Source organism: Cavia porcellus, unplaced genomic scaffold (genome assembly GCF_034190915.1).
Source record: "Cavia porcellus strain 051 isolate PalLab524CR breed Dunkin Hartley unplaced genomic scaffold, mCavPor4.1 scaffold_7, whole genome shotgun sequence".
NCBI classification, from domain to species: Eukaryota; Metazoa; Chordata; class Mammalia; order Rodentia; family Caviidae; genus Cavia; species Cavia porcellus.
The window spans coordinates 28,940,558-28,966,498 of NW_026947490.1; the positions used below are offsets into that span (position 1 = coordinate 28,940,558).

At 50.6% G+C, this 25,941-nt stretch overlaps 1 long non-coding RNA gene across 2 annotated transcripts; it reads left to right on the top strand.

Annotated features, from left to right (window-relative positions):
- The first annotated feature begins 43 nt into the window (after nt 1-43).
- Nucleotides 44-22,577, top strand: LOC134476900 (uncharacterized). 2 transcript variants are annotated; one of them, XR_010048691.1, is made up of 4 exons: nt 44-337; nt 1,371-1,612; nt 2,675-2,880; nt 18,209-22,577. It is a non-coding gene; the product is annotated as an uncharacterized LOC134476900 (long non-coding RNA). The 2 variants fall into 2 exon arrangements; XR_010048690.1 differs by lacking the exon at nt 1,371-1,612 and having other exon boundaries at nt 63-337.
- Nucleotides 22,578-25,941: the final 3,364 nt, after the last annotated feature.

A 25,941-nucleotide genomic window follows, 5' to 3' on the forward strand; every position in this document is an offset into this window, starting at 1 on the left:
AAGAAGGTGACCAGCACCATGCCCTCTGCTGGTGCACTGGGAAATCACAAAGCCTTCTGGGTAGTGAGCCGTCATTTCCTACAGGATCCTGCATAACCTGGGATTCCAGGATGGGTGGCAGAGCTCCCCTGCTTCTGTCCCCTCTGTTTCCCCACTGTTTCTCCTCGGCCCCCTCCTGGTGCCGCGCGCTCCTCGCTGCTCACCGCAGCTCCCCTCTGCTCACACTCGCGGGACATCCACCTGGTGCCCGGCACTGCCCTGGAGCCCGGGAGGACGGTGCTGAGGAGGGAGCAGCCCGGTGCTGGGAGAGAAGCGCAAACGGGAGAGGAACGCAGAGGTGATGGGAGATCAGGAGGTCGCGCCGCTGTGCTGTGCATGGGAGGAGATGAGCCAACACTGTTGGATGCAGCGGGAGGTGACCCCGTGGCTCCTGGGGAGAGCAGAGGGCAGGCAGTGCTGAGGGCCCTGGTGCAGAGGGCCTGGAGGCTGTGAGAGGGGAGAAGCCGTGGCTGGAGGTGGTGACCAGCAAGAGGCTTGGGCCCGTCCTGCAAGGCCTCCGCTGGGTCCCCGGGGCTCCCTGCCTTTCCTGTGCTAAGCTGGGAGCTGTGGCTGGTGCTGGGCAGAACTCTGAGCTCACGGCCGCCCTCTAGTGCCCGTCTGGGGATAAGGCTGCTGGGTTCTGGGGCCAGGAGGGCCTGTGATGGGCTGACCTGTGGGCGAAGGTCCTGCCTCCCCTCCTTCTACTGCCTCTTGTGAGGCCTGTGCTCCTGGCCTCACCCTCTGGGCAGGAGCTGAGCTCTGCTCTGCCTTCCCTGTGGCCGGGACGCCAGCCGGTGTCCTCTGTAGGGACTCTTGCCTGCCTTCCGGGGGTAGGCTCTGGAGTCCCTAAGTGGGAGAGCTGAGATCGATGGCAGAAGCCCGTCCCACTGGTCTTTGTCACTCTGTTTTTTTATAGGGTAACTCTGGGGTGCACTGGTCCACGGTGGTGTCCTCCAAGGATTGGGGACACGTGGCACCCCACCTGGGGCTTCTACAATGCACCTGAATCTTCACTAAATGGAAGCCCTGTATGAACTAATCAGGGAGTCTGTGGCAGCCAACCCTTGAGTTTGCTGGCCTGCCTGCTGCCACCATTAACACTGACCGATGCGAACTCTGGTGTCAGTGTACTAGACTGGTGGTGACAGACAAGAAGGCTGTCACGGAACTGACCAGTGTGAGAGACTCCAGCTCTCTTGACCTGGGTCCTGATGTGCAGTAGACAGAAGCAGGAAAGCGCAGACATAGCTATGGACCAGTGCTGCTCAGCTTTTATCAGTGGTTCTTCTTTGGGGGACTTTTGTAGTAAAAAGAGAAATCGTCTCCTCCAGGTTGTAGAAGGTGATACAGAAGGACAGAAGTAGCCACAGAATGTGTGGTACAGACACGCAGCTAGGATGGGCCATGAGGTCCACGGAGAAGGACGCGTGGTAGATACTAAGGAATACCACGCAGGAGCCGGAAGTGCAATACATCAGATACCAGTCAGTGGTGGTCCCTGCACCAAGCCGTTGGGAGAAGCATGAACACAGAACGTGATGGACAACTTCACTCTGTGTCCTGGGGAACTGGGGTAGGTTGCCGAGGACTGGAAAACACCCTGAGGCAGTCAGCACGAGGGAAGATTTATTAGGACAATGAAAGGAAAGGACAGGAGTTAATTGCAAGTTTCTCTGGCCCACAAGCAGCAGGCCTGTGTCCCACAGCATTGCTTGGCAAAATCTCGCAAGAGGTGTATACTCATAGAACGGCACCTAGCGGCCAAATCAGGACTGGGACGCTCTGGAAGCACCGCCAGGCAGATTCCACCTGGGCGAGCAGTCAGCAGCAGCTCCTCTTAGAAAGATCCCCTGAGGTAGGCATGCTGAGCGCCAGCGCTGCTGAAAATCTCACACAAGTGTGCAATGCATGGCAGCTGTGTACTCCACTTAGGAAGGTTCTCAAGGATGCAGCCTGCAGTGGCATCACACGAGTCCAGTGAATCCAGCTCTTCATCATAGTGTTCCCCATGTAACTTTCACCCCGAAATTCTGGTCTCTGCCTACAGTGCTCCCTAGACTTAGTGAGGATGTTGGGAACACAAAGGGTCATTTCAGGAAGGAACCTGGTTCCCAGTGCTCTAGTTTTCCTCCGGGACACGCATACTGGGAAAGAGTACAGGCACGCAAATACTCACCCAGGAAGCACACAGCAGGGGCAAAGAGTCCCCCAAGCACTCTGGAAAGAGCAGATTATGGGGAGAAGGGGGTTTGGTGAGGTTCAGAGTCAATCAGTGAACAAATGCACATAAATACAATTGGAGGCACTTGTAAATCTGAATTCTGCAAAGCGAAAGAGTTTTGGCTCAGACAGGACACTGTAGCCGGTAAAGCCTCAGGTGGAACTAAGAAGCTCCATCTCCCCCACCCTAGGAATTTACCTATGGCACCAAAAGAATACCAATGGGCTACCTGTGCATCACTAATGCCCCTTAGGTTCCACCCCAAACCTAGGCACTTATATGCCTCACTCCATGTGTTCCACAGAGAGATTGCTGACCCCGGGGGGAGATGCTGCACCCCAGGGGTTCGGGGGTGTCTCTCCCTGCATTCTCAAAACAAAGGTCATTTGTATTTCATACTTCTTATCTTTTCAGCCACTGCCGGTCCCCCACAGTTCTATCATATGGTTCCCTGACCGGGAACGGCCGATGAGAGATTCCTGGGGCCCTCCCAGTTTGAGTCCCCTGCTCTTCAGGACCAGGACCGGACTACATCCTGCATTAATTCTTCACTTCTACACTCGGGAGCTGTAAACTTGTTGCTGCTTGTTTGCAAACAACACCGACCCAATTTATCACAGGTGAGCAAACTCCAGAGAATTCTTTGGCACTGGGCTTGGCCCCAGGCGGGTTTTCTCCCCTTTTCCATGGGTTTGCGTGACACTCTAATGTCCTTAGACAGCCCAAGGCAGAGTTTTTCTGGACCAACCTAGGTTTACACTGAGAGACTCTCATGTCCTTCAGAGCTTTAAGCTCTCGGGGGCAGAACTGTTACTAAACTCACGTGAAATCCACTTGTATATTGGTGATGGCCAATTATTATGAGTTTTGGAATCATATAAAACCAATCGGTCTAGAGTAAAAAGTGATGACTTTAAATTGAGTAGACCACTGTCCGTTGCCTCATCTGGCTATAACTCCGTGGGTCAGACCCCACACCAGATTTTATCTTGGGGACCACTTCCTGTCCCCCTCCAAAAAAACCATACCTATTCATAGCTTATCACACTGATGACAAGTTTATAAAACTCTATCTTTAAGCCTTTGTTTTGGGAATGTATGTCCTTTCCTGCAGGTGTCCCTTTGTCTCCTCACCACTTCCCCTCCTCAAGCAGCGCGCCGACCCATTCCCTGGTGTTGAGAGATATGCGCAGGCTACTTTAAGCTTTCACACTGCACCCCAACTCCGCATGTGGTATCTCAGCTCTCATGTGGTGCTCCAGGTCCGTGTGGGATTTGGCTCTAATGCTGCGCCCTAATCTGCGCATCCCGCAGGCGGTTCCTGTGCCTCCAGAAGCAGTCCCAGCTTCATGCTGCATCCCAACTCTGCCTCGCGGCTCCACCCCCGTGCGCCGCACACCCCCGCTGCTGTGGCCGCTGCCGCCTTGCGCGTTTCTGGGGGCAGTGCCAGCCCACCCGCACTACGTTCTGGCACTCGCCCTGCCTTTACTCTGCGTGCCCGCCCCACGCTGGGCCTGCTCTGCTGGCACCCTGGACCACAAACACAGATAAACAGCAGCTCCTCTGCTGGGCTCAGAGATGCTATTTTTTTTTTAACATTCTCAAACCATTTAATCAAGGTTAAATAAGCTGGCAATAGACAAGATTTTAACTGATAAACAGGAAAGTGGCCACCTGGTAATTTTATTAGCCTTGTTTATCAATTAAAGCCTTCAGTAATCTCCTGTTTAACAACTAAAATTAAGAGATATTTATGAATTCCTTTCTCCACTGAGCCATAATTAACTATATTCAACTGATATTAAAATTAACTATATTCAACTGATATTAAATAACATCGTAGCTGATTTCTCTCCTAAATAAAAAGGTAAAAAATTAATTAAACAGGCCATCCTCCAAAAATCAGATGGCATTAGACATTTTATATATATGACATAAATGACATGTCAGTTCTTAAAATTGTCTGGACCTGTCCTCCTTATGAGAAGCCATTACTAAAATCATAAATACCCTGTTGATTATATTTGACTCCTGCATACTTACTTAATTCCACAGATACCTTCTACTGTAGACCAGATCCCAAACAAAAAGGCAAAACTTGACCTTCAAACCTCATAAAGATCTTAATATGGCTTTTCATGTTTTCAGCAACAGAGATAACAATAACAGTGACACTTGGAGTTCTGAGACAGGTAAACTGACACAAGGTGGAGCTGCCTGCCCCCCCCCCCCACCATAGACCATGCCTCAAATGCAGCAGAAGACATTGGGCAAGAGAGTGCCCCATCCTGGTGTTCTTTGAAATCTTATCCCAGGGCTACTGGACTGTCCTAGCCACCAGAGAGTGGGTAAGCCATCCTAACTTCTAGTCCTCACAGAAAATGCCAACACTGCCAGATTCATCGCTGCCAGATCTGCTTAAACTTGCTGCTGAAGACTGACGGGGCTCAGGGCCAACAACAGCCCACTTTATGGTTGTCCGTCTTAGAGTCCAAGTCCCACTAAAAGTCTCAGGTAAGACATTCTCTATGCTTGTGGACATAGAGGCCATATGTACAGAGTTCTTCCTGAGTTTTCAGGCTGCTATATTAAATCCTCAGCCTCTAGGGGTATTGACGGTCAACCTATGCCATTTACAAACAGGGCCTATTTCATGCAGGTTCCAGACTGCTTCTTCCCAATCCACCCAGTGGTGCCAAATCTTCCCTCCACCACTCACTCTATAGTCCTAAATCTTAAAAATGCTTTTTATCCCCTTGTGTTTATGCAGGCTGACCCAGACACTGAGGCCTCAACAGCTTACACCTGTTATCGCTACTAAACCTCTCCTCAGGGATACAAAGCATCCCCTTCCTTTTTTATTCACCAATTTCTCAGACAACCCTGGACAAGACTGACAGATAAATTTTGCCTTCTCACCTTTGTTTATACTTTTTCAGGATACATAAAAGCCTTTCACACAACCAGGGAGACTGCTGATATACTTGCTAAAGTCCTATTACAGCAAATCATTCCAAGGACTACAACCAGGTTACAGCGACCCATACCTGATATTCTTGGCAACCTCAACATTGATCAAAGTTGCTAGACTGCCATCCTGGTTTCACATCACTCAGGCTAAGCGGTGCCCTCCCAGCCCTAAATCTGATCATTCTGAGTGGTCATCTCATCTTCTGTCACCCACCCGTCTCTGTTTCATGAAGGCCTCGCAGCCACAGTTAACAGGCTAAGTCATGTTTTGTTATCCACTTTGGTTCCAAATTTCTTTTTTTTTTTTTTTTTTTTTTTTTTGTCTTTTTCCTTTTTTTTATCGGTACCAGGGATCGAACTCACGACTGCCTGCTTTCAAGGCAGGCGCTTATGCCGCTGAGCTAAATCCCCAGCCCCGGTTCCAAATTTCTTACATTCTGTTAATGATCATTTTTATAGCAGGACTCTTGACAGTCTTTCCTAAAGACTCCCACATCATGCGTAAGATCATCTTCATAACGTTCTATGTGACAACTGTCTTAGCTCTTTCCACCCTCAGCTGTTTGGTTAAACGTGACATCCCTGAAAGCCTGGGCTCTTACCTGCCTTATGCTGGTACAGCCACTGCCTTCCTTGCTCCCCCTATTTTTTCCAGTTTAACTGCTGGACCAGAGACAAGTTTTACCCACCTACCCTCTTAACTTTTACCCTTTCAGATGGGGGAGTAGTCACCTCTCATAACTTCACTGCTCCTAACCCCACGTTTATTTTTTCAGAATTCTGCCTTACTGTTGAAATGTTTATATCTCAACATGTCCTGATATAATGACATATCTAAATCAAAAGCACCTTTCCTTTTACCTCACTTGGGTCCTTAAATATGATGGTGCCATGCCTCCTCATAACATCTTGTCTCTTTGTTTTTCCAGTCTAACATACGTGCATTCACCAGTGAAGCTGTCCTAGCTACAACACCTGGCACCAGCTTCTACATGGGCATCAACTGTCATTCTGTTGACTCCCCTAGACCCCAGTACAGCACCCTCTTCCAGCAGGAAGCAGTTAAAGAAAGAAATCTTCGCCCCTTTCCTCATAATAATAATCATAAGACTATACGGCGCCGCGGGCAACGAAAGACGTAACTGTGTTTGGATCAGCTCTCAATATTTATTGTGTACAGCAAAACCGGATCTGACAAGATCCGCCACCCTCAAGTTTCTTCCTCTTCTGCCCGTTGGGGGCAGAAACACACACTTATATAGGATCTGAGTAACCAATCAATACAAAGCAGAAGTCGCATGCTGATAGGCCACAGTCACCGGTAGCTAGGTAGACACTCATTTTGACAGGGCTGTTTGCGCGGCAACAGGGACCTGGAAGCAGGAAACGGGCGCCACCTTAGGGGAGCGGCTCGGGCAACCCCCAATATCTCCCCCTTTTTTATTTAAATTTGATACACAAATCACATGGGTCTTTTCCCCTCCGCCCATATACTGTGGCCAGTGCCAAAAGAAAAGGGGAAGGCCCAAGACAGGCCGGGACAAGAGAGAGTGCAGAGGTCTATACCCCGCTGTGCACCATCTCATTCTATGCATATCTTTGCGCTAAGACCATGCTTGAGATGGGGTGCTCATTTTTCGCAGGGCCAGGCATTATTGAGTGGAACCTGGATGCATATAGACATGCATTCCTATCACCCCCTGTTCAGCTCAACCAGGGTGGATGATACTGCAGTACCCTTGGTCTTGCATCTCATTGCCCCTGTTATTCATACTCCCCAACACATCCGAGGAGGAAGAGGAGGAGGAGGAGGACCCATGGGTGCAAACAGCCAATTTAAATCTGATGTTCTGCCAGGCGCAACAAATGGGCCGCAGCCGGTCCCCCTGTCAGGCCCTGTTCTGTAAGTTGCATAGCGGCCAGCGCCCTAAGCCTAACTTGTTGTTGAGTCTGCATTAATCGATCAAGCAAACACTTAATGACCACTAAGCCTACTAGTATGGCTACAGCTATGAGGACCCAAGTGGTGAGGTTAGGCCACGAGAACCATGACGTTACACAATCCCACAAGGATTTCAGGACTGTCCCCAGACTATCAAGGTCATAGGTTACTGGCTTTAGGTGGATATTGTCCATGCGATCAATGGCACCGAACACCTCTGCGGAGATGTTTTTAAAAGTAGGAAGGTAGGTGTTTTGGAGCCAGTGAGTCACCTTTTTGGTAGTGCCAGTTAAATTAGTGCGAGCGGGGGTCACGCAGAGGCGGGCAGCCAGCCATCTTTGATCGCATAGCTGCATGGCTACATTCCAAAGGTTGTCAATCTCTTGTCCGATTTCATCAGTCTCCTTTTGGATCTCTAAGATGGTCTGGCTGTTAAGTTCAATGAGGAGCTCTTGTCTCCTCAAGGCGTAGGCGGTCTCGTTGGCAAGATTGTTGACTGCTTCCATGGTCAAGGCTATCTGATTCATGGTCCACGCTTGCAACACCGTTTGGCCTATGGCTGGGACAAAAACAGAAGCAGCAACTCCGAGAGCATTAATAAGCCAATCTTTAACACTTCTAGTCTGTCTGGAGGGTAACTGAGAAGCTGAAATATGTTGGACTACCGGACCCACCCAAGAATTTGTCTCTACTGGTACCCAAAGAAAGCTTGGGCAATATACCAAGACAGCGAAAGACGAGTGTCCATTCCAGCAGTTAGATAAACTGCAGAGAGAGTCGGTTTCATTGCAAAGTTGGAAGTTATGTGTGGTGGCAAGGAGAAATAGGAAGGGTGGGTCCACACAAACATAATTATGAAGGGGGGTAGTGCTATTGCTTTCACTATTGCTCGTGGATGTACTATGGAGCGTTCCATTAAGGGTGAGAAATGGCCTCAGGTCGAGACAAGTCTTTAACGGGTCGCATATCTGATGTCCTGTAAATACCTGTGGCCCTTGAAATGCTCTATATCACAATGTCCAGTATAATTCATGAAGGAATTATGGTGTGGCTGTGGGCAAGCAATGGCGCCAGAAAAGATTTTGCATAATATCACCTCTCAATAAGGCAGGATGATGAGAGGGAACACAAGGGTCCATCCATGGATGTTCCAACGGATGAGGGGACCGATTGCAATCATTAAGATCTATAGAGGGCCATCTTACCTCCATCTTGAGGCAGCGTGTTACATTAACTTGCTGGCTTACAGAATCAAGACATTCTCTGTGTGTCCAATTGAGGAAGTTAATGAACGGGCGAGAATCATTATATAATGCATAGGACTCATTGCAGGTGAAGTTAGCATAGGAGAAAACAAGGGTATCTTCTTTCAGCGGAAAGGAAGCATTAAAGGGGAAAAGGCTTGGGGAAGTTCGCTTATAGGGGAGCGATATAGAAGAGTCATTAGGCACAAATACCGTGGGAGCACTAGGAGACAGCGCAGAAAAAGGGGCTAGAGTAGGGGGATGCCTCCAGAGTCCCCACAGATATGTGGTCGGCTCTGGGTGCGCCACGGCAGAATGGAGCACATACAACAGACAGAGGACAAGATTACTTATCCGGATCCCTGGGTGTTTGTCCTCCCAGCGATGCTTTTCCTCCATCTTTTGATGAGTCATCTTGGATTTCCTGGTATGCTGGCTGAGGGTTCACCGTTCGTACCAACCGCTCGGGGATCCACAGGGGTTCGCGGTCTGGTTCCTGTGGGAAGACACATACCGCACCTCGGGTCCAGCTGACTACTGGATCCGGGCCCATCCATTGTCCTGTGAGGACATCCTTCCATCTCACTAGGCCTTTATCAGAAGGAGATGGATTGCAATGCTCCGCGGCAGGAGAATGATTATCATTATTGAGGTTCAAAAAATTTATGGTAAATAATGCAAGGGATAACCTCCCTCTGGGTGGTAGGCCATGGCCTATTCCCTCCTTTTGTTTTTGCAGAACGTCTTTGAGTGTTCTATGAGATCTCTCGATTATACCTTGTCCCTGAGGATTATAAGGTATGCCATGTTTAAGAAGGACTTCCATCTGCTGACAAAATGTTTGAAATGTTTTACTAGTGTAAGCAGGGCCATTATCTGTCTTTAATATAGCTGGTTTGCCCCAAGCAGCCCAAGCTGCGAGACAATGACTAATAACTTGAGTTACCTTTTCTCCAGTCTCCGCTGAGGCAAACATGATCTGTGAACAGGTATCAACCGATGCATGGACATATTTTAAGGTTCCAAAGTCTGGGATGTGGGTGACATCCATCTGCCAAATATAATTGGGGCGCAGGCCTCGTGGGTTGACACCAACTGAGTGTATAGGGTGAGAGATTACACAGGCTGAACAATGGCGAACGATGTCTCGCGCCTGAGCTCTCGAGATGTTAAAGCGCACCGCCAAAGTACAAGCGTTAACATGGAATTGAGAATGGAAGTGTTGAGCTGACTCAATCGCACTGGGAAAGGCGAAAATCCATGTCGGGCGCGTAGCCATGTCAGCAAGGGCGTTCCCTTCAGAGAGGGGTCCCGGCAATTGAGTGTGTGCCCTAATATGTGATATAAAAACCTTAGAAGTCCTGCTTAATATTAGCCTCTGAATTTTTATAAATAGGGAGGCGACAGTGGAAGACGGTTTAATAGGGCCTGCTGTTTCCAAAATCTGTAGAGCATTGACAACATATTTAGAGTCTGAGATGAGATTGACATCACCAAGAAAACGTTGTAGGACCACATGTATAATTTGAAGCTCCACCACCTGAGGCTGTTCCGGCGTAAACTGGACAGCCACCGGTGACTGGCCCATCACCACATAGGCGCCCACACCTGATTTGGATCCATCAGTAAATATAATAGTAGCTCCATCGATGGGCTTGGGAGATGTGACTTTTGGGAAAATCACGGGATGAACAGTTATAAACTGTACCAGGGGATCTTTGGGTAATTGATTATCAATAATTCCTTGGAAGGTACACCGGAGGATGGCCCAGGAATCTAAACAGGCCGTCAAAACCTCAATTTGATTTCTGGTGTAAGGCACATGCAAAGCAGTGGGAGGCGCTCCAAAATGCTGAATGGCGCGTAGAATCGCCTCTGTGGATAGGGATGCTACAGCTTCAGGATAATGTTCTATGGCTTTAGCGGGTGACATCTTCGGGTGGTCCCATAACAAGGGACCTTGCTGCCATACGACAGCCATTGGCTGTCTCTCTGTCCTGAGAACACATACAACAAAGGGCTTTTCAAGAACAATACGTCTCAATGCAGCGTTAGCTAGCGCCTGCTCGACTGTCTGTAATGCTCTTTCAGCCTCGGGAGTAAGTATTCTTGGAGAAGTAAGTTCAGGATCTCCCTTAAGCATGTCAAATAGGGGTTTAAGCTGACTGTTAGGCAAGGAAAGATATGGCCTGATCCAATTTGTGTCACCTATCAACCTCTGCATATCATGCAGGGTACGAATAGTATCTCTTCGAATAGCAAGTTTCTGTGGTGAAATCTGAGTGGTGGTGACTCGGGCCCCCAAGTAAAGAGCCACCTCGGATTGTTGGATTTTGTCTGGGGCAATATGTAGATTTGCTTTTCTGAGAGTAGAAACTAACTGATGCAGCATACTTTGCAGATTAGAGAGATCCTTCCCAGAAATAAGAATGTCATCCACGTAATGCAGGCATTTATTCTTTGGGAAGGCTCGCCTCAAGGGCTCAAGGACGGCATCTACAAACAATTGGCACATGGTAGGACTATTTGTCATGCCCTGTGGTAGCACTACCCACTCATACCTTAGGTCAGGTTTTTCTTGATTAACCGTAGGTAAGGTAAACGCAAAGCGTGGGGAGTCCTCTGGGTGTAGGGGAATGGAGAAAAAGCAATCCCTAAGGTCTATCACATAGACCGGCCAATTTTGTGGCAATGCTGAGAGAGCGGGCATACCTCTCTGGACCGTGCCCAAGGGTTGCATCTGAGCATTTACTGCTCGCAGATCATGAAGAAGTCGCCATTTCCCTGATTTTTTCTTAATGACAAAAACAGGAGTGTTCCATGGGGAAGTAGAAGGTTTAATATGCCCTGCTTGGAGTTGCGCCTGTATCAATTCTGAAGCTGCTTCTGCCTTCTCCCTTGGTAGGGGCCACTGTTGCACCCATACGGGGCTGTCTGTTTTCCAGGTAATCTTTATGGGAGCAGGTGTGAGAAGGCTTTCAGTGGCGCCTAGGAAAAACCCAGGCCCTTTCTATCTTGTTTGGGAGCACCTCGAAGCGGTGTTGCTCTGCCTTGTAGATTGATGCCCAAGCCTTTTCCTGGGATGTAGCCTTGCTTCAATAGCATGGACTGGGCCTTTGGGGAATATAAAGTGGTTAATGTAATGCCCATGTCTGTCAAGACATCTCTTCCCCAGAGGGACACAGGCAATTGGAGTACGAAGGGTTGGAATTGGCCAGTATGACCTTCCTCATCTCGCCAATTCAATAGTGAGGCGCTGACTTTTGGGGCATGAACAAACCCCAGCCCTTGCAGGCTTTGCTCCGCCACATTTGTGGGCCAGGAGCCAGGCCAATCCTTTTGAGAAATAATGGAGCGATCAGCTCCAGTATCTAATAGGCCCTTAATAGGTTTCTCGTTGACATTTAGAGTCAACATAGGCCGTTCCTGTAAGGTCATGTGTAGGCTTTCGAAGACATTGCCAGAGGAGCCGAAACCCCGATCTCCGCGAGTCTGTCTTTCCATGGGGAAGTGCTTATGAAGACTTGGCAAAATTAGCAACTGAGCTATCTTATCCCCTTTGTTGATCAGAATAGTGCCCTGCAGAGCTTGAACCATAATTTTTATTGTGCCCGTGTAGTCCGAATCAATGACCCCTGGAATAACTGTGAGACCCCGAAGGGCAACTGAGGACCTTCCCAACAAGAGCCCAACTGTGTCTGGTGGAAGGGGGCCTGGGAAGGAAGTCTCAATCAACTGAACTCCCATCTCCGGGGTCAATAGGAGTTCGGAGGTGGCACTGAGGTCCAACCCTGCGGAGCCTGGAGTTGCCCGCCTAAAAGGGTTTGGGGGGCCTGCTGTTGTTGTGGCTGAAACTGGGGAAAAGTTTGAGTTTGCAGGGACCCCACCTGCTGGTGAGGTCCCCTCTGGCCGTTTTTTGACTGGCCTTCAGGATGTCCAGAGAGTCTCCTTCCGTCTTTATCAAAAATCGAGCGACATTCTGCTGCGGAGTGATTGCCCTTGCGGCATCTTGGGCACAACCCTGAACTAAGGTTGTTATCCCCCCTCGACTGCTTATTAGGGCAGTTCCTCTTTATGTGTCCTGATTGGCCGCAATTGAAGTATGCGCCCTGATTTTTACCTTTATTCCCTTTTCCAAGTTGTTTACCCCCATAATTACCATTCTGGAGCGCGGCTATCATGGCGGTGGCAAGCCCGTGGTTAGTTATTGGTCCACCGAGTTCCCGACATAATCGTGTCCAATCCTCCAAGGTCTTGTTTTTATTGGATCTTAAAACATCACGGCACTCCTTGGTGCATTGTTCAAAAATTAACTGCTTTATAAGAGGGTGAGCAGCCTCCGTGTCTGGAAAAATCCTATTTGCTGCCTCAAGCATGCGAGCCACGAAGTCTGAAAATGGTTCTCCCTGACCTTGGACAATCTTAGTAAGGTGACCTGTGTGTTCACCCTTTCCCGCCAATCGTCTCCAGGCCTGAACACCACAACAGCTAATCTGTTCATATACAGGGCGAGGAAACTGTGTCTGATCTTCCTCAAAGGCTCCCCGTCCTAGTAACATATCTCTATTCCATTCCCTATGTCCATTATCCCTATTAGTTGCTGCCTGTTCTGTGCAGAATTCCTCATTCCATGATTTCCAATCTAGGTACTGACCAGGGGAGAGACAAGCGCGTGCAAGTTGTGTCCAATCCCCGGGTGTCAGCAACAAGCCAGCCAGGGCTTCCAGGAGGGCCATGGTAAAGGGGGCATTAGGTCCATAAGCTGAGGTTGCATCCTTGATAGCCTTTAATTGCTTTATCTCTAAAGGTTCGTAATATCCCCCTCCTCCTCTGCCCCCTATTTGAACAGGGAAGGCATGAAGACCGGAACAGTCAAAGGGTAGGCGTGACCAGACTCTCTGATGAAAAGAGCGCCCCCCACCGGTCACAGGTGGGGGTGGCAGTCCGGGAAGTAACTCCTCCCCCTGCCACGGCGGTGCAGTGGGCCACGGTGCCCCCAAGGGGGCAATTGCAGGCTGTAAGGCCTCATAGGGCTGAAGGAATCTCAACTCCTGTTGTAAGTCAGTGTACCCGGGACAGGAAGGCATCGATTTTCTCGGCCCATGTTTGGTATCTTTAACAATTTCCTTAGTGTCAAGGGCCGCGACATCATCTGGGTCATCCGAATCCGACCCCGAGTCCTCAGAGCTATCATAGAGCTCTGGGGCAGGTTTAAGTGGTGGATCTAGCTCCTCAGAACATTCGGAACGGGCCCTGTCAAAAGTCTGTCTGGTTGAGTGTAGCCCGGGGGCGTCCTCATCCGCTAAGCAGGTCCTAACTAGCTCCCATAGGGGCATGACCATTGGGTCCAAATTACCCCCCTCCTTTGCACGTAACAAATCCTTGCCCAATTTTTTCCAGGAAGGAAGAGTCAGGGAACCCGTAGGCCAGAACCAAGGTGCCAAGTCATTGAGGTGATCCAGGAAGCGAGACACGATATCCCGGCTAATCTGGATGCCTCGGGATCTTAACAGAATTCTCAATGAAGCAGCGAGGGGTTTACGGGCAGCGTTGCCCATGGCGTCGAAAGTGAAAGTAAGGAAGGCAAGCGAGCTAGAGAATATTAACAGCGGCGTCTATGTGTGAGACGCCTCAGAGCTTATCGGGCGCGTCCACCCGACCCAGGTGACCCAGTACTCACCTGACCTAGGTATTTATCCGCTGTATCGTGCGTAGCTGACCAGGGTGTTGAGAAGAGGCGCTCCCAGTCCTCCGCTGTTATTAGACCAGATCTTCCTTTACTCACAGATCGCGATGGAGGTCACGCCCGCCGCGTCCCTTGGCCGGAGAGAGTGCAGCGGTCGAATAAATTAGTCCCCGTACGGGCCACCAGTTATACGGCGCCGCGGGCAACGAAAGACGTAACTGTGTTTGGATCAGCTCTCAATATTTATTGTGTACAACAAAACCGGATCTGACAAGATCTGCCACCCTCAAGTTTCTTCCTCTTCTGCCCGTTGGGGGCAGAAACACACACTTATATAGGATCTGAGTAACCAATCAATACAAAGCAGAAGTCGCATGCTGATAGGCCACAGTCACTGGTAGCTAGGTAGACACTCATTTTGACAGGGCTGTTTGCGCGGCAACAGGGACCCAGAAGCAGGAAATGGGCGCCACCTTAGGGGAGCGGCTCGGGCAACCCCCAACATAAGACGGGATATGAAAGAGTTTTGGCCCAAACAGGACACTGTAGCGGATAAAGCCTCAGGCCAAGGAGCTCCATCTCCCCCACCCCTAGGAATTTACCTCTGGTGCCAAAAGAATACCAATGGGCTACCTGTGCATCACTAATGCCCCTTAGGTTCCACCCCAAACCTAGGCTACTTATATGCCTCCACTCCACGTGTTCTACAGAGAGATTGTGGAGGACGGTGGGAGATGCTGTGCCCCAGGGGCTTGGGGGGTGTCTCTGCCCGCATTCTCAAAATAAAGGTCATTTATATTTCACACTTCTTATCTTTTCAGCCGCCGCTGGTCCCCCACAGTTCTATCACAAAGGAGGGCAGCTGGCTTCATGCTGTGCCCATGAGGACCAGAGAGTGACAATGAAAATCTGTGCCAGGCAACCATGCAGTCACGCCCGCCAGACAGATGCCCAGAACACAACTGAATAGACAGTGCGGAGCAGGGAAAAGCACAATGAGGACAGGAAGGAGACAGAAGGGCAAGGGGGTGGCCTGGAGATGTTGGGGAGATCAGATCTGTAAGAGCTCCAGGAGAACTTGCACTCCTGGAACCTCAGAAAGGCAGAGGCAGCCGTCAGGGAGCGGCCGGGGCCTGGGCAGGGTTCTCCTTTTTTGGGTCTAGATTCACCAATCAGTTGAGAGTATTGCTGTGCAATTTGCATAGAAACCACACCCCTTGCACCGTGCAGGTCTGTGGGCCTCATGGGTGTCAGTGCTTAGAGCTGCACCTCAGTGCCCCAGGCGGCTGATTGCTGCTGCTGCCATCAAAGCCCACAGCCCCGCTGGTTACCACCACTTCTGGCCATGGTTGGTCACTGCCAGCCAACGCTGTGGGTGTCCAGTCTCTGTCACTGCTCTGCTTTGCTGCCTGCCTCTGCAGTTCTTGTGGGCTAACAGACCCAAGTGTTGATAGCGTCTGCAAAACAGGCCTTTGTCCACAGTTCTTGGGGTAAGAATCCTGAGATTTACAGGATGGCCAGGGAAAATTTGATTTGAATGACACCTGTCCTGCAGCATGACAGGTTTGGTGCACAAAATCGAACCCTTCAAAGGAACCTCAGAAGTGAGCGGCCAGTGTTAAACAGCTTTGCTCCGTTTTTGGTCCAATTTGCGCCTGCTGATTGGTTGAAATTAAAGTATCTAATTGGTCCGGATTTGATCCAGTTGCTCAATGTGAATTCCGGCCTGCCAATTTGTCCAAATTCAGGCCTCTGATTGGTCCAAATTTGGGCTTGTTGATTGGTCCATACTGGTCCACATTCAAGTCCCTGATCTGAGAACACTGTTTGGTTCCAGTTTGGTTTTACTGCTAAGTTTCAATTCAAGGCAAATGTGTTCAGAACAGATATCTCCTGGACCAGTGCAGGGCACCCACAAACATCGCCCTGGTGACATGGACAGCAAAAATGGCAGGGCTGATACTGTGCAGCGGGGTGGGGGAGCTCGCTGTGAAGATCTCGACTTACTGAGGACCAAAGATAATGGTCCCAGCCTTTCCACACTAGAGGAGCTTTCCTGACCACTTCTTCAGAGGTGGCAGCAGCAGCTGGGGTGGTGGAAGTAGGAGAGTGGCATTGTGGGTGACAACCAAGCTGCGCCTCCTGTCAGGGTGGCCCTGAAAGCAGCTGCAGAATAACGGTAGAGTTGACAGCAGGGCACTGAGATAGGCTGTCTCGGTCCACCCTCAGGGGACCAAGAGGGGGAAAAGGAAACCAGGGAGAGTGGCAGGACAGCTGCTGGCCACACCCTTCTCTGGCCATCACAGGAGAAGGGGGAGAGCCAGGCCCTTCTCCTTCCCCTGCTCCAGCACCCGGCACCTTAACAAGCACCACTGGGCATGGATACTCGGAGGAGTCTGCGTGGAAGCCCGCTGCAACCCTGCCACTGTGTCCCCTGTCCCCGGTGTGGGAAGGCCTGGGCTGGACATGCTCCCCAGGATGCCTGAATCCTGCAGGACGAGAGGTCTGTAACTCTCTCTGCCTCCTGTGTCTGAGGTCCCGGCCTCCCCACCCAGCCCTGCCCCAGGCCTGACTCTCCCTGCCTCTGTTCCCATCCCCTTCCTGCCTCTTTGCCTACCTCTGCTATCCCCTGTGTGTGGCCTCTTCGTGTCTGTCCATGCCTGTTTCTGTCTGTCTGTCTATCTGTCTCCCTTAGTAACTGGGCTTCCCTGTCTCCTTCCTTGACCCTCACTTTTCAAATGTGGCTGGGGTGGGTGACCCTCCTGGCTCCCTCTCCGAGGTGCTGCTGAGCTTTCTGTCTCCAGAGGCCCAGGAATGAGTGTCCTGTTACACAGCTCTTCCTGCTCAGTGGCACTGGGGAGCAAAGAGGGAGAGGAAGGAAAGTATGGTCTTTGTCTAAGTCAGACTCCAAGTGTATTAATGTTCCCTTCCTCAGCACAGGGCCACTGCGAAGCCCGCAGCTCTGGTTCTCACAGCCAAGCACTCAGATTCCGCTGGATGGCATCGCAGAAGTGTGTGTGTGTGTGTGTGTGTGTGTGTGTGTGTGTGTGTTCACCTTCTTTCCCTTTCTCTATCTCCCCTTACCCTGAGTTTCTGCCCTATCTCCTTTATTATCAGCTGCTAGTTTGTGTTTTGGATGTATCGTTTCTGTTTTTAACTCCTTGGGTTCTTTTCTAAAGAACGTTTTTTTGGAAATGTCTTTATATACACTGCCCCCTGCTGGTGCATTTTGCATACCGCATGCCCTGTCTCTGTCTCTCATTGCCTAGGTTTCTCTGGGAGGATGGTTCTTATTCTTTCAGGCTTTTGGGTCTCCTTTCCCTCAGTTCTGCTCCCTCTAGCAGACCTTTCCCATCTCTCCTTCTTTCTCTCCTGCCTCCAGTCCTCTGATCTGCCTCAGCTTCTGCCTGCAGCTCATGTCTACCTCTGTGCCATCTTCAGCTGCCTCGACCTCTGTAACTACCCAAGAGCGGCTAAACCCCACATCCTCACTTGTTGGGGTGACAGTGGGCGGTGAGGAGGAGATGTTCCACCTGCCCTGTCCCTGAAGCGTGATGTCAGCCATTGTGAACTACACTGCTTCAGCCACTGAGCTGGCCCCTGGGCGGCCACTGTCCACCATGGTAATCAGGGCTGAGTACACTGGTAACCCCACCATGCAGCAGATGTCCCAGGAGCACAAGGATGTCACCACATTTTATGCCCAAAAACACATTTTGACACTTGGAAGCTCCACTTTCCTTCTTAATGAAACTGAATAGAAAGGCCTATATCATCTTGATAAGTTGCTAAAGCAGATTCAGTAAGGCCCAATGGAGGTTTATGATAGATGAAAATAATGGTTCATTAGCGAAGATTCGAGCTGTGATTTAAACCAAGATGAACATGTTAATTTTCAAGTGTATCCAGTAGAAGAAACATTGCCGTTAACTCTTGTCAAAACCATTCTGCCTTTGAATCAAACCCACTCATCCCACTGTTCGGGACACTTCCTGACGCAGGCCAGGAAGTCCTCCGCCCATGTCTTCTTTATTTCTAACTTCATGGCTGCCTCCATGCCTTGAATCAATTCAAACACTGACTTTTAATCATTATTTTAACTTCAGGGAGGAGCCAGAAGTCTCTCCGTCCCAGGTCAGCTAAAGGAGGAGGACAAGGACACACCAGCACGTCTCCCTGAGCCCGCCTTTCCCTCGGTGCCACTTGGCAGCAGCAGCATGCACTGTGCTGTTGACGACGCTGCTGAAGACTCGGGAGAGGGCTCCAGAACGGCCTCACACAGGGGCCAGCACAGCGGCAGGGGTGTGCAGAGAGGCCGAAGCATTCTGAGGAGGGTCCTGGCAGTGGGTGTGTCACTGTGATGAGTTTTCAACAGTGACACATCACCGTAGGTAGGATGACAGCACTGTCCCATCAGACATTGACACATCCCAGATCTGTCCCCATGGCTTTATGAAACCATGCACAGAGCAGTGGACAGGGGGCGCCCCGAAGCGTTTGTGCATGTGGGAATCTGCTGTGTGACTAAGGCTTCTCTCCAGCTAGAGGGTGACATTAGAGAGCAGGTCTGTTGAGGCTGAAGAGATTTTGTCCTCCAAGTCCAGTCCCCGTTAGCATCTGATGGACAAAGCTGTGGGGGAAGCTGAGTCATGCCTGAGATGGCGGTCAGGTCACAGTTCTGCTCTGCAAAATACCTAAGGTGAGGAGGAGGACTGTAGATTAGGAGTGGCCCAAGACAGCCAAGGGACCCCTGTGTGGGGATGGGCCTCATGCAGCGTGGAGCTGGCCGACAGGCTGGGGGCCCCGTAGAGTCCTGCTTATCTTCCTCGCAGGGGCGGGCACTGAACACAGATGATGGGATACCACTGCGCTGTGCCCCCAGCCCCGGGTCCCTTACAATGCTAGGACCTTGAGAAAGGGACCTCCCCTCTGTTGCTGATTTGCTCAACTCTGAAATTGTTCCAGGAGCGAACTTAAGGTTAGGAGGAGGCAGCTTGCAAGTGAGAGGTCTGTGGTCACACAGAAGCCACTGGTCTTCCTGATAGCACCAGTGACGGGATTCCTATGGCTCAGTCTCATGTACAGAATCTGAGCTGTAAATACTCACAGAGCACTTATCCACTGCAGAGCACGCATTTAACACACGTGTGAGAGCACATTACCGGGATGCACAGTTGAGAGTTAGCCCCTAAGTTAGTGGGTGTGTTCATGTGACCCTGTACAGTTCTGCACTGTAATATGTCACCTCGGGCTGCCCAAGACCTCTGTCCCCCTTGAAGGATCTCCTGGACGGCCTCAGAATAGAGTGTGAGCCACGCAGACAGACCACTGGAGTCCATAACTCTCTTTATAGGGAGAGAGAGAAAAGAAGGCTGAAAAGCATCTTTGCATGTCTTGTCTTCCTGAGGCAGCTGCTTCCGGAAATCACTGGTCTTCACTTGTGAAGAGGGGAACTATTTGTGGGTGTGGGCTGCTGCTGGGGCCTGCACCCCCTGGTCTGAAGGAGGAGACCTGGCCTAGAGCACGTGGGTGTGTGAAAGGGGGCTGGGGTGTAGGCCCCTGCATCTGAAGGAAGAGGGGCTGGAGGCTGGAGCCTATGGGTACTTTTGGAAAGTGGTGCTGGATTCTTGGTCTCAGAGTCATCCATGGGGGGGCCAGGGATATAGCTCAGCTGCACAGGCACCTGCATGGCATGGTCCTGAGTTCAATTCCCATTGCTCTCCCCAAAAACTGTCATCTATGGTTCTGTGCCCTGGATAATATTATCAATCCACTGTTTGAATTTGCATAGATTGGTGTAGGCACTGGGAATTCCAGGTCGGGCACAGGGAGGGAGTCCCCAGGACACAAGGCCCTGCAGAAGCCCATTGCAGACCACGGGGCCTCCAGAGTCTCCCTGTGGAGGGAAGAGAAGAACAAGTTAGGCAGAGTGGGAGGAGGGTGGAGGAGACACACACAGAAAGCCAGAAGCACAGAGACAGGCAGAGTGAGAGCAGGGCGGAAAAACACAGTGCAGGAGCCAGGGGCAGCGTGGAGAGCCCAGAGGGACAGAGGGGGACAGAGCAGCGGGTTCCAGACACATGGGTGTGAGAGGCAGAGGCAATGGGGAGACAAAGCTCAGACCCTGCCAAGATGCCAAGACAGTGAAGACACAGAGAGCCAAGGGGCGACCTGGGGGGCTGCGCCTTAAGAAAACCAGGCCATCAGTCTCTAGTGTGGTGGGCAGGCAGGGACAGGCCTGCCCCTCCAACAAATTGGCACCTGCTGGGGAGGTGATTAGGTGGATCTGGAGCCCCTTCCTCCCTTCCAGTAGCAGCCAGAAAGGTCCCCATCCAGCCTGGACGCCGAGACCCTGGTCAAGAAACCGTAGCATACGGCAGAGTTCCTCACGCTCTGCACTGCTGATTCCTCTCTGTGAGCTGCTGGGGATGGGCTCAGTGCCGCTGAGCTGTCCTCCGCCCTCTATTGACTGCTGGGCACTGAGCCTCCGTGCTGGGCATTGCAGGGTGCTTTACACGCCAGGCCAGTAGCTCCCTTCCCCCTCAGCAGGGACAATGACAAAGCCCATTCAGCATGCAGGTCCTGGGGGAAGACAGTGTGCGCTGTCTCTGTGAGGAGAGAGAGAGGCAGGGAGACTGGGGAACAACATCAGGTAGAGGACACAGAGAACCTGAGGCTGAGGCTGAACCCTGGAGCAGGGAACATGGGGACCAGACACAGAAATGTCAGGGTCCTGACTCTAAGGACACTGAGTTTGAGCCGGAGGTGTCCTCAGCTGAGAGGCTCTGGGTGCGGCCGTGCGCCCAGGCCCTGCATAAAGCATAGGACACATGGTGACTCACTTACACAACCGTCTCCTGTGGCCAGTCCAGTTATTATCCCCATTCCACAGAGCGGTGGACAGACAGACAGAAAGACAGCCAGGCTGAGTCACAAGGGGTGAAGGCCCAGGAGTCTGCACTCTTAATCCTCCCTGAGCCCAGGTCCAGTGGCGCAACCTGTGATCCCAGTACTCGGAGGCTGGAGGATCTCAAAACCCTCATTGCCCTGAGTCAGGAAATGGTCCAGGGCCCAGAGGGAGACACACTCCACAGAACAGCGACAAGAGAGAGGCTGGGACTCAAAGGGCAGGAAACACATAGCTAGGCTGGGGTTGGGAGGGCGCAGGGCCGTTCACCTGGCTCCAGCTCCCAGGGTCTCAGGGCTCGGCTGTGCTGCGCCGGGCTGGACCCTGCGGGCTGCTCTGTGCAGAGCCTGAGAGTCTTAGGAGGATCCAGAATGGAGGCTGACCCGCCCTGGGGCTGGCTGAAGCAGAACAGCCTGAAGGCAGCGTTTCTCTGGATGCACCCTGCACCTGTCCAGGTTCTCATGGGGTCAGCACACATGGAGTAGGGGTCCTCAGGGGGCACCCCTCAAACAAAGGACCACCCCTGGACAGTCTCTCTGCCTCTCTGGGCCTCTGTCTCTCAGCTCCGTCTCCTCCAACCCAGTGCCCTTGCTACCCTTGGCCTTCTTCCCTCATCCACTTTCTGACTTGGATTCTTTGCCTTGAAACTCTTTCCTGTGTATTAAATCTACATTTAACTAAGCAAATGTGTATAAAATCAAGATAATCTGTGTGTGTGTGTGTGTGTGTGTGTGTGTGTGTGACGAGGTATGGTATTCAGCAACTTCTCACTGAGCTCCAGCTTTTTTATTTTACTATTTTGAATCCAAGTCTCATTAAGTTACAAAGTTCGAGCTGGGCTCAGTCTGGAGATCCTCCTGCCTCAGTCTCCCCAAGTGCCAGGATTATAGGTAGCACCACACACAGTGTACTTTTCTCTCCCGGAGATCTGCCAGTCCCATGGTTCTGCAAATTCTGACATATGTTGCATGGAACACACACACACACACACACACACACACACACACATGGCCATTGAAATATGGAGCTGTCCATCACCTGCACAAACTCTGCCCACTTGGTCCTGCAGCTGCTGAGCTGTCCCCTCCCATCACTGGTCATTCGGAGAACCATGGGTCTGAAGCCCTACAGCACACTCTCAGCATCCTGCCCTTGAGACCCTCCCTGTGTGTACCCTGCCTCCTCCCCTTTCCACACTGAAGAGGCCTCCACGGTGTACACAGACCTGTTTGCTTTTCCACTGCCTGGATTTTAGATCACTTTGCCCCTTTGAACACTGGGCACTTCCCTCACCCTGGGCCCCTTGTTAGCTTACCGTGTGTGATTTCCATTAATATGCAATATTCTGATAACACGTAGCATTGCTTGTGTAGTTTATCACAGAATTGATCTGTCTATTGGATCTCTTTTGTATCATCTGTATCTCTCAGCTACAAAGAGGACAAGAGTCTTTGCCAGTGCCATTCACTGGTTTATCCCAAACCCCCAGCACCACACTGGGCTCCTAGTGGGTGCTTCATTAATGCTTGTTGAATGACTGAAAGTGAATGAACAGCCTCTGACTCTGGTTCAAGTGTCTTTCGACCTCTAGGAACATTGTCTGCATGGGAGACTCTCCCTGAGCTCTCCCCGCTGTCCCTGCTGCTCTTTCTCCTCTGTCTTTGCCTGACTGACTGTCTCTTCAGCACATCTCTCACGTATCTCTGTGTGTCTCTCATGTGTTTGGGATTCTGTTTGGAATCAGGGGCCTGGAGGGTGCAATGTACAATAGGGTCACACAGTCCAGAGCTTGGGTCTGAAGCCTGGGGTCCTCCTCCACTCTCAGGCTTATGCTCTGGACCCTAGAGTCTGCAGTCTGGCTGAGGACCTGGGGGTTGGAGGCCCACATGTGAATCTAGACCTCAGGTCAGCAAACTTCTTGCAAATTCCCCAGGCAATTAAGGTGGGTTTGCGGGCAGACGCTGTGTGCTGCACAGACTCGTCTCTGCTGCCTTTGCATGGAGACAGCCAAATGAGAGCGTGTGACTGCACTGCATCAAAGCGTGATTGTCATAAGGCAGCCGGATCAGGCTGGGAGTGCCATCAGCTTCCCAGACCCAATGCAACCAGCACCATGGAGTCCAAGAACAGAAAGCCCAGTCCGGAGACCATGGATGGGTCTGCAGCTGTGGCACTCAGGACCCAGGGGCCTCATCTCAGGAAATGTGCAGCTGAAAGTCTGTGCTCAGAAGGTGGCAGCTGAGGTCTGGAGTTTGGAGATGGCTCCTCTGTGGGTGGACCTCAGAGCCTTGACAGCAGTATCATGGCGGTGTCTCTCTGTGAGACATCATCTGAACACTTACGAGACATCACTGGCACTGCCACTGTTGGATGTGGAGTGTCCCTGTGCTGGACGCCTGGTCCCAGCATAGTGATGACAGGATCGAATGGGACCTTTACAAATAAAGCCAGTGCAAAGTGGCTGGGGAAGCTTCCCTGAGGGGTTAAAGTAAAGCTCAGGGGACTCCTCTAGCTAGGCATCTGAGTCAGCTCATAGGAAACCCAATCTTTTTCTGAGTGTGATGATGCAGACTGTAATTCTAGCCATCTTGGAGGCTGAGGCAAGGAGATTGTAAGCTTAGCCTGGGCAACTTAGTGACTTCCGCAGGCCCTCTCTCATTAAAAAATTAAGAATGGGTCATGTAGCTCAGTGTGAAGACACAGGGTTCAACCCCTAACACTGCAAAATCGATAAACAAAAATCAACATAAGCCACCCTCCTTGCCCTTGGCTTCCTGTCTCACCAGATTGTGTCTCTCCCACCTGACCACGGAGCATTGTGCCATCCTGCCCCTGTTGGGGGTTCTCCAGAGCTGTGAGCAAAACACCTCTTTGCTTCACAAATCACCCAGCCTCGGATACTTTATTACAGTGTTGGAAATCAGGACAATGCAGTTGCTGCTTATCCGCCCTCCCTTTCCCCTGGGCTTCCCCTGTGCCCCTGGCTGGACAAGTTGCTTCCACCTAACTGAGATGTGTCACTGTGCCATGGGGGTGTCGGGATGTCTGTGCTTTCTTCAGAGCACGGACAGCCACAGGTGCCCAGCTGTGGGTCAGCATGTGACGCTGTGTGCATCCTTGTGGACAGAGGAGACCACTGAGGGAAAGGTCTGGAGCCAGGGCAGGGGACAGGTTCCCGTCTGTCCCGGTGAGTGTATGAGACCCGAAGGCCCCGTCCTGGCCTTGCTGGAGTATGAGGACTGTCCACACGCCCAGGTCCTATGAGATGTTAGTGGCTAGTGATTTTTGAATCACCATTAAATAGTTATAAACAGTACTGAAAAACAAAAAAATTGTGTCTACTAAAAATCTCTTTTTTAAATTTCAACCAGAAACACCCTTGATTGTAATTTTATATATTTGACTTTAAGTATTTGCTGAAGTTTAAAATGGTAGCAGTTTAAAAATTTGTTTTTCCAAGTCCATTTTATTTCAAGGCTAAAAGGAAATAAGAGGAAGAAGAAGGAGGAGGAGGAGGAGGAGGAGGAGGATGAGAAGGAGAAGGAGAGGGAGAAGAAGAAGGAGAAGAAGAAGGAGAAGAAGAAGGAGAAGAAAAACCTACAACAAAATTTCAAAGCACATCAGTCAGGGGCAAGAATGGTACATACACTGTGCACTGTCATCCCCAAATCATTCACCCAGAGCACAGGACATCTGCTTACAATTGATTGAACAAGCAGTTTTAAAGTTTTAAATTTAAAAGTGAAATAATGTTAAAATGTATTGAAATCCATATAAAGTATAGATGCATAAAAAGTCTTAAAATTCATTGCAGATTAAAGCTGAATTTTAATATTTATTATAATGTTGTATGTTTGGATTTTACACAGTTGGGCTTCCATTTTATTAGTGAGGAAAAACATCACAAAATATCTTTATTGAAATGCTAGCCAGCCAGGTGTGGTGGCACACACCTGTAAGAGCAGTGCCCAGCTAGGAGGGTCCGAAGTTCCATCTCAGCCTGGGTAACTTAGTAGGTTAGTGAGACACTGTCTCGACATTAAAAAAAAAAAAAAAAATTAACAGTGCCAGGGATGTGCGTCAGTGCGTGGCCCTGAGTTCGGTTCCCAGGACTGCAAACAAAAAAACAAAGGAAAACAAAAACTGACTCCTCACAATAAATGTAATCATAATGTTCTGAAAACAGGTATGAATAAAAACAAAAACTGAGAGAAAAGCTAAAACAAAACACAACTGCTCACTGACATGTAATATAATGGAAAAAATCCTCATTTCTTCTTCTTCTTCTTCTTCTCCTTCTTCTCCTTCTTCCTTGTCCTCTTCTTCTTCCTCTTCCTGTTCCTCCTCCTCTTCTTTTTCTTGTTCTCCTCCTCCTTTTATTTCAACTCCTCCTTCTCCTTCTCCTCCTCCTTCTCTTCCTTCTCTTCCTCCTCCTCCTTCTCCTTTTCTTCTTCCTCCTTCTCCTCCTCCTCCTTTTTCTCCTCCTTCTCCTACTCTTCCTCCTTCTCCTCCTCCTCCTTCGTCCTCTCTCCACACTCAGCTCATCTGTGACCAAGTGAGCCAGTGTGCGGGGTTTCCAGTGCAGGCGTCTTGGAACCCAGTGGAGTCCCCTAATCCACTCTGCACAGCTCAGCTCAATCCCAGTTTCCTTCAGAATCCTGAAGCTGACCAAGTTGCTGAGGATGGGACCTGGGTCCCCCAGGCTGAGGGCTCGGCCCCCACACCAGCCGGACTTTGCAGGCTGATAATCTCCAGTTGTTACCCGCCCTTCTGATCTTCCAGCCCTGACTTTTTCTGACTCAGGCCCAGACATCTGTAAGCCCAGCTCACGGAGCTTGGGGAGACCCCAGTTGATTATTTAATAAAGGACAGGTGAAAAGATGCACCCAAGAGGCCAGAGATGATATCCAAGGCCAGGCACTGCTGTACCCA